Source organism: Trichoplusia ni, chromosome 7, assembly GCF_003590095.1.
Source record: "Trichoplusia ni isolate ovarian cell line Hi5 chromosome 7, tn1, whole genome shotgun sequence".
Lineage (NCBI taxonomy): Eukaryota > Metazoa > Arthropoda > Insecta > Lepidoptera > Noctuidae > Trichoplusia > Trichoplusia ni.
The window spans coordinates 2,885,041-2,898,778 of record NC_039484.1 but is presented as its reverse complement, the minus strand read 5'-3'; the positions used below and the strand labels follow the sequence as shown (position 1 = coordinate 2,898,778).

The 13,738-nt window shown below is 36.5% G+C and overlaps 2 protein-coding genes across 4 annotated transcripts in view; one reads left to right on the top strand and one right to left on the bottom strand.

Annotated features, from left to right (window-relative positions):
- LOC113495942 (calsyntenin-1) overlaps nucleotides 1–13,738 on the top strand; it is a 244,186-nt gene that overhangs the window by 105,650 nt on the left and 124,798 nt on the right. The gene's annotated exons all lie outside the window — the stretch shown is intronic.
- LOC113495944 (protein phosphatase 1 regulatory subunit 3C) overlaps nucleotides 1–13,738 on the bottom strand; it is a 38,929-nt gene that overhangs the window by 10,503 nt on the left and 14,688 nt on the right. For 2 of the 3 annotated variants that reach the window (XM_026874949.1, XM_026874950.1), the window contains one exon: nucleotides 6,053–6,110. The gene's annotated coding sequence lies outside the window, so the exon portion shown is untranslated. Of the gene's footprint in view, nucleotides 1–4,614; nucleotides 4,632–6,052; nucleotides 6,111–13,738 lie in introns of those variants that run through there. The other variant, XM_026874951.1, reaches the window with a different exon arrangement.

The window sequence follows — 13,738 nt, the reverse complement described above, 5'->3', positions numbered from 1 at the left end:
GACGTTATAATTATTATGTTTTGTTGTTACTATCTGCCTACAAGCCCTGCGTACGCGAGGCAACAAATAATCACAAATATTGCCCCTTCTGCATGAAGTCCATCCGTAATAACCCGCCAAACTAGTAAAAAACTGACTGCACGGATAGCCGAGTGCATAACCGACAAGCATTTTTTTTGATCCACGAATGCTTGTTCTGAGTCTCGGTGTCTTTGTGCATGTGACTTGAATGTTTGTGAATCTCCCGAGACACTAAAATTACATACCTTATAAAGTGAGTCGTCTTCACACAAATATCATCTGTGACAATTACAACAGTCTAGAAATCATGGTTTAGAAGATATAGCCTAGTGACCGACATAGGAACAGACGTTTTTACCCTTTGAAATGAAATCCTGAAATCTTTCCAAGTGACGTCATAGCTACGTTGTATTTCGAAGTAATGCTGAATTTTCTTCACTTTATTTAACATTCCTTACATTTTTCCTGAAGCAAAACCAATTCCACATACTTACATTTCATTATGAATGCATATACTTTCGAATGTTGCTAACTGTTGGCGTTCCCAATAATGACTTAATAGCAGCTAATTATAACAAAAACTAGTCCAACGAAGCGTTAAACCGTGATATAACGATTAATGAAGTGGTTAAAGTAACACCAGCCTGTAACTGTCCCACTGCAGGCCTCTCTTACAGAGAACGAACATTGATCACCAAGATTGTGAGCCCCCCGTTGGGCGCCATTAACGAAGCTGTTAATAACACCACTTAATATAGACACGTGTATTTTACTATTAAAACAACAAACGTGATCAATAAGCTATTAAATTTGCACTCAACGTACTATTTGCACTCAACGTACTATTTGCACGTATTTGTAACTTAATTACGAGAATGCACCTTAAGACGTTAGCAATAAGAGCTATTTGAATTTATGCATGTATTTAAAAATGTATCAATTAAATACACCTCATACTCTTTGCAATAAGATCTAGTTTATTTTAGTTGGGTTATGCTATACTAGACTAATATGAATAACGAAAATGCACTTTAATGCTTTCGTAATAAGAACTATATTTTATCTAGTGTTTACGATAAACCACCCAAGATGTAGTATTGACTATTTCTGGCACAGGAAACGATAGTTAGGCCTCAGATAACCTTTAGTTTAATTATATTGTTATTAGACATTCCGAGATAATCTTCTAACGCAAATAAAATGTGTATTGAAACACATTTATAAGGAAAATCTGGGATTAATGATACAAAAACACGCACTAATGAGTCTGATATTTTTTAAACAAATGTTTTTTCTATCCCCACAAATTAAAACATGTCGAAACTCGTGCAATTCGTAGGAGATCTGGAGTTTACAGTAAGCCTATTTCTGTACTATAGATATCACCCCACTCCCCCTCAACACGAAATAGCGCAAATTGTCAACTATTGGGAATGTATATAATGTATATACACCGTGATTTTTTAGTCGTCTTACAAAAGCAGCCCAGTTCATGTATCCGACTAAAATACCCCTAGGCGCGATTGTTATTTTTTTATCATCAACTAAAATAATAAGTATGAAGAAAAATTAAACAAGAGAAATCTGAAATATACTCTTAAAAATGATAAAAACGCCGCCGCCCGCGCCCCTCACCATTGTTACAAGGCTCGGAACGCGCTCGCAACAGAGCTGTGTTTCTAAAAAACTACGAATTGCATCATAATATCGAATAAAAATTGCATTTTAAATTTATTCAAATCTCATAAATACCTATTTTTTTTTATCATGAACGTGTTCTAGTCATTGAATACATGAACTGGGCTGCTTTTGTAAGACGACTAAAAAATCACGGTGTATATATACTAATAACGCGATCTGTAATACTTGTGTTGCGGGGGGTTTTACAAACATTCAAGTCACATGCACAAAGACACCCGGACTCAGGACAAGCATTCGTGGATCACACAAATGTTTGTCCTACGCGCGTCCATGGACTTGTGTCCGACGCTTCGCGGGATTGAGCCCACGTCGCGTACAATGTGCTCGGCGTGGTAACCTATACCACTCGGCTTTCCATGCAGGTATTATTCCTCGTATAGGTTAGTTGAAAAATTTTGATGTTTGCCTTATTTTTTTGCAATAATTCGGCAGTAAAACCTTTTCCGACAGTACCATAAATTGGTGCTAAAAGACAAAACCTCAGACTATCTCTATTTCTAAAATTAGATTTTACCTTATAATCTGTGAGTGAGGTAACAGTTAGTAATATAAGTTATCTTGGTCTAGTTGTAAACAAATTGGATAGTTATCGCACGTGTATAGCACGCAAATAAGATTATAGATCAACTAGCTGTTGCCTGCGACTTCGTCCTCGTGGTTAGAAGATATAAGTTCTGATTCATATCTGCCCTGTTTTTCCATTGTATCTTCGCTCCTATTAGTCGCAGCGTGATGGCATATAGCCTAAAACCTTCCTCGATGAATGGTCTATTCAACACAAAAAGAATATTTCAATTTGAACCAGTAGTTCCTGATATTAGCGCGTTCAAACAAACAAACTCTTTAGCTTTATATATTAGTATATAGATTAAATGATAAGGCTCGTGGATGAGAAACGTAGGTAGTGACTGCCATATCAGAGGTCGTGGGTTCGATTCCCACCCAGAACAAAAATTGTGTGATGAGAACTATCATTAAATTGGTTTTGTATCTGGGTGTAGTTTATCTATATTTTGTCATAGAAATATAACTGATTACCTCTTTTCATTCACGGGTTAACTTCATGCGAAGAGACCCTGTCCTTTTTAAAGCCGTGAACGGGGACACAGGTCCAACGTGCGGAGGCCTTCTTGAGAAATTTAATCTACAAAGTGATGGGGCATCTACTAGGGATCATTCACCTCTGCTCTATGGGAGAACAGACGTGAAGAATCCAAAGTAGATGCAAAACTATTGCAAGTATGTGTGTAAAATCAATTTGACTATTATATATATGAGACGTTGTTACGTGGACCTAACTGATTACCTTATTATTTAGATTTCTATGATATTTTGTACTCGCTGTAGCCTCTGGGACAGCCCGCTTAAAATCGAACATGATCCCACGTGAACATAAAATTGAGATGAAACTGTTCTATATGATAATCTTGGGTCCCAATTGCTGCTATTTACAATGGCCGAGGAAATAGGATTAAATCTGTACTATTCGTATTATCCTGAGCATTTTTCCATCACAATAATTGGGAGTTCTGTACGGGGCGGAACGCTCCTGGTCAATACAGTGAATTTCCAATTATTGTGTTGGCCAAAAGCAATTTAATCCAATTGCCGTTTATTTATCGGCCATTGTAAATAGCAGAATCGGGGCCCTGATTATAAACCATCTTTGTACCAATTTTCGTCTAAGTCCGTTCACGGCATAACTGCTTATCATTCTACTAAAAAACATCTTATTAATAATATTATAATATATAATATATCCTGGGACAACTCACACACGGTTATCTGATCCCAAGCTAAGCAGAGCTTGTGTTATGGTAACCAGATAACTGATAAACTTACTTATAGATTTCTAAATACATACATATTATAGATAAATTACACCCAGACACCAGAACAAATAATCATGCTCATCACACAACTTTTGTCCTGGGTGGGAATCGAACCCACGGCCTCCGGTGTAGCAGTCGGGGTCACTAACCACTAGACCAACAGGCCAGCCAGCCATCTTACATTTTTGACTCAATTATTACGTGTATTAAACGTAACGTAGGTACTAAGATTGTTACGTGAACTGCGCATGATTGTCTTGTAATCAACCAGGTCATATGTCACCGCCGGTCACACTAACCTTGGTAGACTTCCGGATTTATTTATTAAAGATTAATTGACAATTATATTGTTATTGTGGTGTGTCAGTGGGAAACCTACAGCCCTGGTGATAAGTTACATGTCTCCTCGCTAATTCTGAAGAATCCCTCAAATGTATTGAACTGACAAGTCAAAGTCACGTCACTTGTCGAAAAGGAATGTCATTCACATACTCGTACATTTAAATTTTCTATTGTTATGCGTGGTAACAATTTTAAGGTTCTTAAATAAAGTAACTTAGTATCCTGACTGATTTACGAGAGGTCGTGGGTTCGATTTCTACCTAGGACAAAATAATGTTTGTTCTTCAGTATAAAATTGGTTCAGTGTCAGGGTTAAATTCATCTATATCATGTATGTATTTAGAAATATATAAGTATGTTTATCAGTTTTCTAGTACTCATAATACAAGCTTTAATTAGTCTGAGACAAGATGGCCGGATGGTGATAAACCTATCCTCTACATTTGCAGACTGTTCATTGTTACGCGGAAAGTGGAGAACCGAGTGTTGTGGTGTAACTTGGTGTAGGGCAAAATCCAGCAGTGGACCATGTTAGGCTGAATTGATTTGATTGATTACCTCTTTTCATTCTCGGGATAACTTCATGAGAAGAAACCCGGTCCTTTTAAAGGCTTCCACGGGGACACAGGTCCAACATGCAGAGGCCTTATTAAGAACTAGCTGTTGCCCGCGACTTCGTCCCCGTGGGTAGAAGATATAAGTTATAATTTAGGTATACCTGCCCGGTTTTTTTCACATTTTCCATTGTATCTTAGCTCCTATTAGTCGCAGCGTGATGGTTTATAGTCTAAAGCCTTCCTCGATGAATGGTCTATTCAACACAAAAAGAATTTTTCAATTTGGATCAGTAGTTCCTGAGATTAGCGCGTTCAAACAAATAAACAAACAAACTCTTCAGCTTTATATATTAGTATAGATTTTACGGCCTACCTTCTTCCTAACACTCAAAAACGATTGCAAACTACCTAGATTTGGTACAGCCAAAACACAAATACAAAAAACTTCCAAGTCTAAAAAAAAAATCTTTATCTCTTGTCTCGCTACCTGTTTCATCCAAAAAACATATTTATACACCCATTGACCCCTGATAGGCAATTAGAACAGCTTACGCAACACCTGATCGGCGCGTGGATAGCGCGTGGATCGTAATATGCGCACGCGCATGTTTATCAAGGCTAATTAAGATCAGATGGATTTAAATGCAGATTATTTATTTTTGACCCCCGACGCACAAAGACGGCTATTTTAAGTCTGTCTGTGGCATCATAGGTCCAAAACGGATAGGAAGGATTTAATTTTTGTTTGTTTTGTATTAGGTGAATTATTTTTATTATTTGACGGGCCTGTTGGTCTAGTAGTTAGCGACCCTGACTGCTATACTGGAGTCTGTCCGGATGTCCTGGATCCGGGACAAATCTTGTGTGATGAGCATGATCATTTGTTCTGGTGTCTAGGTGTAATTTATCTATAATATGTATGTATTTAGAAATATATAAGTAAGTTTATCAGTTGTCTGGTTACCATAACACAAGCTCTGCTTAGCTTGGGATCAGATAGCCGTGTGTGAGTTGTCCCAGGATATATTACATTATTATTACGTTCGAGTTTTCTTAGACATGTTTGATAGAAATCGGTCGAGTCATTTTAAAGTTTTTAGTTTTTACTGTTGGGGTTTTAATGGGGTGATATCGTTAATCCAATTTTCTTATGATGACATATATGTGGGGATGAAAGGGCAAGGTGTCAAGCTGGTAAACTGAGTGAGAGCGGGATAGTGTGAAAGAGAAGGGCAAATGGGAGTAATGGCGGAAGACGATAAGAGAGAAGACGCATGAACAGTTAAAGAAACTGTTTTATAATTGATTTTACGAAAATAAAAGAAGCTAAAACAATATTAAGACGTTTGATTTCCCACATATACTTTTTGACATTAGAGAGACAAGTTAAAAGAGAGAGAGAGGGTGCTTTAAACAATTCTGAACTTTATCTTTTTCGGTAGTCAGAATTCTAAAATTACTTAACCCCAGTTTGTCAAGATAAAAACATCAACCGCTTTTGACATATTTAGCAGTGTAATTATAGATTTGATAACACATAAGTGAATCAACTATGGAGAAAAATTAGGAGTTGAAATAAAATGAAATTTTGATAATTACCTATATATGTTGTTGTGTCCTGGTATCTTCAAATCTTATTTCTTATCGTTCCTTACATCTGAAACAAAAATAAAGGTTATCAATATAAACACGGATAACCGAGCAGTTGAGGTCACTAAGCCAGAGCCATGGAGCGCGGCGTGTCGCGGTTTCGATCCCCGCGTATGACAAGCGTTGGACAAGAATGCAATAAAACGTGTACAATTGTGTGTAAATGATATGTGCCCATTACCTAAAATACACGCAACATTCAAAAAGTCGGTGCGTGACTTGGGATCGAACTCGAGACCTTAGACTTGGCAGCTGTCTTACCTCTAAGCTATCACAGCTTAAAAATAATACATATAAATAAAACACAAAAATCTTTAAGTTTTAATGAAAGAAGCTTTTGTGAAATGGTGCCAAGATTAAATATTGTAATTTTATCTGTTATCAAAATACATGACATGTTTTTATATAGGTCAGTGTCACATTGAAGTATTCTGACGTATTAATGTAATGGCGCCCAACGTGGGACTCAGAAGCGTAGCGATCAATGCTCGTTCTCTGTATGAAAAACCTACAGTGGGACAGTTACAGGCTGGTGTTATTAACAGCTTTGGTAATGGCGCCCAACGTGGGGTTCACCAGCGTAGTGATCAATGCTCGTTCTCTGTATGAGAGGCCTGCACTAGGACAGTTACAGGCTGGTGTTATCGTGAAAATTCCGCGTCTACCAAACACCAACGCTGGTGTTATTAACAACTTCGTTAATGGCGCCCTACCATGGGGCAGCCTAAAATACTCATTCTCAGTATGAGAGGCCTGCTGTATGACAGTCAGAAGCCGGTGTTTATTTAATCCAAACAACACTTAACCCCCTTTCTATCTATTTGCAGGTTATCCTCTGTATTATCGTGGTAAATGTTATGACAAGTAGTGTTTACATATAATATAATCGTTTAAAACAAGGTTATCGAGAATGTCGGACAAAGAAAGTCATCGAAAGAGTTAAAAGATTGTGTTTATTGTTTAAAGAAATTATATTTACTAGTTTATCCCACGACTTTATTCGTACAAAATAGAATAAATGAATTTTTAAAGCACAATAAGTCTTGCTTTAGTTTGACTGAAATATATTTTTAGGGCACCCTGTCCATCTGTCTGTCCGTCAGTCTGGTGACTGTTATACTTTAAATTTTATTCCAAAAGAGGTTAAGCAACGGTTGTAAAGGTTTTAAATTTGTCATGTAACAAATACATTTGTGGGGTTCCGACAAATTTACTCGTCTCATGAGTTCGATACGTATTTGAAAAGTTTTTTTTTTATGTTTTGGGCGGGTCTTTTCCAAAGACTGATTTTAGCTTTAGCTTATTTTAGCTTTTCAGAATTTCTTGCCCTTAACTTGAGCGCCAGCTTTGAATGCTTCACCGGAATCATTGGCAGTATCTAGACGTTCCTTCCTTCCGATACTCGCGCCATTGGCAAAGAGTCAACTCATTCTTGCTGGCGACGCACTCGCGTAACCTCTCGCCACAAACACAAAACGTACCTAGAACTTGCTTTTTGGTACCGATTAAACAGGACGTTGCACAAATGCTGTGTCCATCCACAGATATGGTCCAAGTGAAAAAAAGTCCCAACACAGGTTGGTATTGAGAAAAAGCCACCGCGCTTTACAACAACAATCCCTACTAATATAATATTATAAATGCGAAAGTAACTCTGTCTCTCTGTCTGTTACGCTTTCACGTCTAAACCACTGAACTGATTTCAATGAAATTTGGTACAGAGATAGAGTTGACCTTGAGAAAGAACATAGGATAGTTTTTATCCCGGACTTCTGAAGAGTTCTATTGGAAACGCGATATAACCGACCTCGACGCGGGCGAAGCCGCGGGCGAAAAGCTAGTATTTCATATAACGCCTATAACGTTACAACATGCACCCGAATATAAAAACTATTTTTAAAAACTTCACACGCATTAAAATCTAAACTGTTCGGAATTCAAATGTAATGACGTCTACAATTTATTGCTGGCGGCCATCTTGTTGACGTCGTTTTGGCGGGAAGCCGCCATTAAGCGCCATTTTATTTCTGTCGACACTATTTATGTAAGTTACATTGTGATATTGGGATAGACTTATGAATCAACGTGAATATTGTAGGACGTTCTTTTTTATTTTAAGATCAAAGCAAATAATAGGTACTTATAAATACATATACACTTAACAATAATTTATTTTTGCTAACTTGTTTACTTGTAGCATGCTTATTATAATACCTACACGTAATTATATTTTTTTAATGAGAAGATTATATTAATATATTTATGAATTCTTGTTAACAGTAAGTTTTAAAATGTAACTTTGGACGCAGGACTGTAAGTGGAATTACGAGCCGATCTTTCGCGATAAATAAATAAAATGGATCTTTTTGCTGATTCTTCTCCAAAGAGAATGACATTTTGGGAACGTACTATAGTACAACTAGAGTAATTAATAATCACGTTTGTTGTGTAAAATACCTATTTGATAATATTGCATTATGCAATAAACCATTTATTTTAATAGCTGACCCGTACCCATGTCTTTGGGTGATATTTTTCGATTTAAATACAACCTACTAGCTATTGCCCGTGGGCTTGCCCAGTACAAATTGAAAATAATCCTATGGGCACATAAAACCAGAATGAAACCAATCCTATGTGTTAATCCTGGTTATAAACTCTCTATGTAAGTACTTACCAAGTTTCGTCTAAATCCGTTCAGTGGTTTTTGCGTAAAAGAAGAACAAACATCCATACATACAAACTTCGCGTTTTTAATATTAGTACGATAGTAAGATGACATTCACAAATAACATGTCTTTTTTTTGTGAAAGCATTTCCAAACTCAGTTCAGAAGATTCTGTAATTAAACTTATTATAGTGACTTTAAAACATTCATTTGTAATTTGTTTATTGTAAACATGTGTTTTTAAATAGCTATAATATATATCCCGTGTCATATCAATGAAATACCAGGAGTACCAAACATTCTTATCAGATGACACATAGTTATGGAAACTCTGCCAAGATTTTGACGTTTCCATTTAATGTCTGAAATCACGTCTGGTAGCCGAAAATTATAACGACAATGTGGTTACGTTCTTACAATATTTTCTATTGCCCCAAACGCGTATGAAACAAATAAAAAAATGTATTAAAAGTTTCGTTATTGTCGAAAAAGCATGTCATTCTTTTACCATTATTGCTAACCATCTTTGTCATAACGAGTTCCTCCGTGTTTCGATAGGTACGTTAAATTGTGGGTCCAAGCTGTTATTCATACATCCTTGATAGTTGTTACAGGTAGTCAGAAGCTAGAAAGTCTGAGCCAGTCTAACTAAGCGGTATTGCGTGGCCCAGGTAACTGGGTTAAGGAGGTCAGATAGGCAGTCGCTCCTTGTAAAACACTGGTACTTAGCTGAATCCGGTTAGACTGGAAGCCGACCCCAACATAGTTGGGAAACGGCTAGGAGGATGATGATGATGATGATATCTAAGGAATGCAGTTTATAAATAAGTCTTTAAGATATAAACAGTAGTCAGGTGATATCTGTACGCGAGCAAACCGCAGGCCATTCGATAGTCTTCCTGCAAATATATGATATTTCATACAAATTGTCTGTCTCAGGGTCACACGACCGCACAGATTAGTGGCGCCATCTCTGTTTACTTGTTGACAAGTGATTTATAAGTTTCGGAAGGTTTGACGATAGATGGCGCTGTGATTTAAATTAGTTTTACGATCACATTTTGTTGCCAAATTGAGTGAGCTTTTTCTGCCTTTTTGGCTGAAAAAATGGGAATTAAGTTTTCATAGTTTATTTAAACCATAATACGACTAGTTCTGTTACAAATCCCAACTAATATTATAAATGCGAAAGTAACTCTATCTGTCTGTCTGTCACGCATTCACGTCTAAAACACTGAACTGATTTTAATGAAATTTGATGCAGAGATAGAGTTGACCTTGAGAAAGAACATAGGATAGTTTCTATCCCGGAGTTTTGAAGAGTTCTCTTGGAAACGCTATATAACCGACCTAGACGCGGGCGAAGCCGCGGACAAAAAGCTAGTGGAGAAATAAATCAGTTGTTAGCACGTCCCCTTGCCCTTTCAGGCATGAATGAATGTGATTATCACGGGTTTAAAATAAGTTAGTGTAAAAGGATTACAAGCGTCGATCGTGGAAGCCTAACAAATGTCAAATACATTTATTTCATTGTAGATCTCACGTGAAAACAAAGCAAACACGTGACAAAACATTTTATGACACAAATTCCGATTTATATGATGCTACTTGCTCTTGGCTGCAATTTCATCCGTGTTGTAAGTACAGGTAGGATAATAGATGAATAATTAAAATTTGTAAGGAAATAACATTTGGTACGACTGCTTACAAACTGTTATCAAGCTATCCCGTCTTTCAAGTTGGACCTTTCCAAAAATCAAACCAAGAAAGTGAGTGAGTGTATTGAGACGTGGGGAAAATATCATTGTTTTTCTATTACAAAAAATATGAAATTAGGATTTTTCACATCAACATCATCATCGGCCTAGCCTTTTCCCAACTATGTTGGGGTCGGCTACCAGTCCCATCGGTTTCAGCTGAGTACCAGTGTTTTACAAGGAGCGACTGCCTATCTGACCTCCTCAACCCAGTTACCTGGGCAACACGACACCCCTTGGCACTGGCTGTCAGACTTTTCAAGCTTCTGACTTCAAACTTCTGTCAAAGATGTAGGAATAACAGCCGGGACCCATAATTTAACGTGCTTTCCGAAACACGGAGGAACTCGCTATGACAAAGATGGTCACCCATCTACGGACCAACCGCGTCAAGCATAGCTTAACCTGTGATCGAATCACTTATTCGGTTATAGCACAGCCACGAGCTCCTCACATTTCACATTAACATTTAAAGATAAATATTACCAACCATGTTTTATAACAGAATGCTCAGTAAATATTGTCTAACAACGAGTCGTATCGAAACGGATGTCGAAACAAACACTCTATTTGTTTGTACAACAATTACGTCATTATTATCTTTGTGATGTCCTCAAATAACTAGGCAAGAGCTAGCTTGCTTAGCTTTTCTAGATATCAACCAATTTATAAGAGGTTTCTATGTTATAAAATTTTATTGTGTATGTACGAACGTTTTTTTTCCCACGTTTTTACACACTCACTTTTCTTGTTTGTTTGTCGTTCCGGTTGGATTTTTGCAACTCAATTTTGATGCACTTCCCGATAAGCTAGCAGGCTGAAATTTTCAGTGTAGCTTCAAACCCGATGACAATGCAATTAACAACTATAAAAATGGCTGGATGGATTATGACAAAACTTGAATGAAGTTACATTTAAAAAAGTGTTTATTTTTTTTAATCTATTATATTTAGGTTTACTTATCCAAAAGAGAAAAATAAATCTAGATAATGGAATGAATGTGAATGGATTTCGACGAAACTTGGTACAGAGATAATTAATTAACGCGACAACAATAATACAATATTTGTGATTTTACCCCTAAGAGCCCTATAAACACATAACTTTCGAAACATAATTACATATTTGAGTCCCTGGCAGGCCCTTTAATATTTGTATGCCACTAACTAGTCACTACTCTTAGCAGTCAAGCATTCAAACAATCACAAAAAGAAATCTAAACATACTTTAATATTAATAAAACACATCCATTATTCATAATAATATTTGTCATTGATAAATAGTCGATGTACATGGCTCGGCGGCCGGAAATGTAAGGGCTTATAATGCAACCGGCTAGGGTGAGGTGCGAGTGACAGCGATTTATCGAGCGATAAGAAAGAAAGAAAAAGTGTTTTATTGCGAACATTGTACGCAAACATAACACAATAGACTAAAATAACATGAAGAAAAAGATATAACAGAAAGAAAAAAAATAATAATATATGTATATAAAAACAAACATGAGGGGGTAGTATGCGTAACAATCAGCTCGCTCAGCATAATGCTGCGACCTAATGCGGGAAAAGTCACAGCGCTGATTTTCAGCGATAGCCGACGATAACGTTACGGTGCTAATAAACATGTGGTGCGTACACGTTATGTTGTTTCAAACAGACAGAACTTTTAATGACGACCTCCGTGGTCGAGTGGCGTACTTGTTTCAAGGTGTCGCTATCTCTGAGGTCCCGGGTTCGATCCCCGGTCGGGTCAATGAAAAAATCACATTTCTACATTATCTCGGGTCTGGGTGTTTGTGGTACCTTCGTTGTATCTGAATTCCATAACACAAGTGCTTTAGCAACTTACCTTGGGTTCAGAACAATGTATGTGATGTTGTCCTGTTATTCACAGAGAACAGATAAGTAATTCCGAGACATGTAACACATTAATAACTAGATGACGCCACTATTAGCCTTCAGTATTTAGTTATAAACTAATCTAATTGTATTAAAACAATAGCGATTAGCCAAATTCAGATGCTTTTATTCATTATAGTATTAAAGAATTTAGTCCTTGTGTCGCGGGTTGCACAAACATTCAAGTCACATGCACAAAGACAACCAGACCCAGAACAAGCATTCGTGGATCACACAAACGTTTGTCCTTTGAGGGATCCGAACCTGCAACACGTCGCGGACAGTAGGTTTGGCTTGGTGACCTATACCACTCGGATATCCGTGCAGTTAGAAATTTAAATCTGTTTTTTTAAGATATTATATCACCGCTAACAGTCGCACCGCAACTTTATCGGCCCCAAAATATGATTTATTTATTATGCTTACAAGGGTCATTTAAATAAATATCAATTTGACTACACACAAACAAAACTAGACTTTATTCCATTCCTTGTAACGTACAAAATCGCTTGAACGGAAGTCTAAATATGTTTATAGAAAAATCCACTTTAATATTTTGGGCGTAAGATGTCAAGTGTGTTTAAATTGCTATATTTGAATAGAACCTTTATTAAGGTACAAAACTGAACTCTAAAACTATCACTTTAGGGTCTACATTTCTCTGTCAAATAATCTCAAGCTTTAAAAGTTTTCAATTGGTTGAATTGTTTAATTTATCATTCTAGAATAAACTCTAAATCTGTGAGCGTAAGATTTATATTTGGTATTCAGAAAGGAAGTATTGGAAATTGAAATAAGATGATTGATACAAGCAAGGACGCTACGCATTACAATGTTTAAAATAAGGTCCAGAATCAATATACTTAAATAAAATTGAAGTGTCTGAACTTAAACATACGAATTTAACGAAAACCTTTCCAATGGAGTTGATGAGGTTATTTTCTTTTTTATTTTGTCACGCAAACATATTTTTTTCAAATGAAATGATGTGAATGAAAAATACACGTGACGTCACGATTGTTTTATAAATTTTACGCATTTGTTACGTCACAAGCTCGAACTCCTAAAATTTAAAACAATTTGTCAATTAAAATTGTTCAATTAAAATTAAAAAGTACTTTTATTATATTTTTTAATAATCTATATTCCGAACTAATGAGCTTTTCAATTTTAAAACCTAGTCATACCTAGTAGTACAGATATCTAATATATAAAATTCCCGTGTCACGATGTTAGTTACCGTACTCCTCCGAAACGGTTCGCCCGGTTCTTATGAAATTTTGTACACATTTTGGGTAGGTCTGAGAATAGA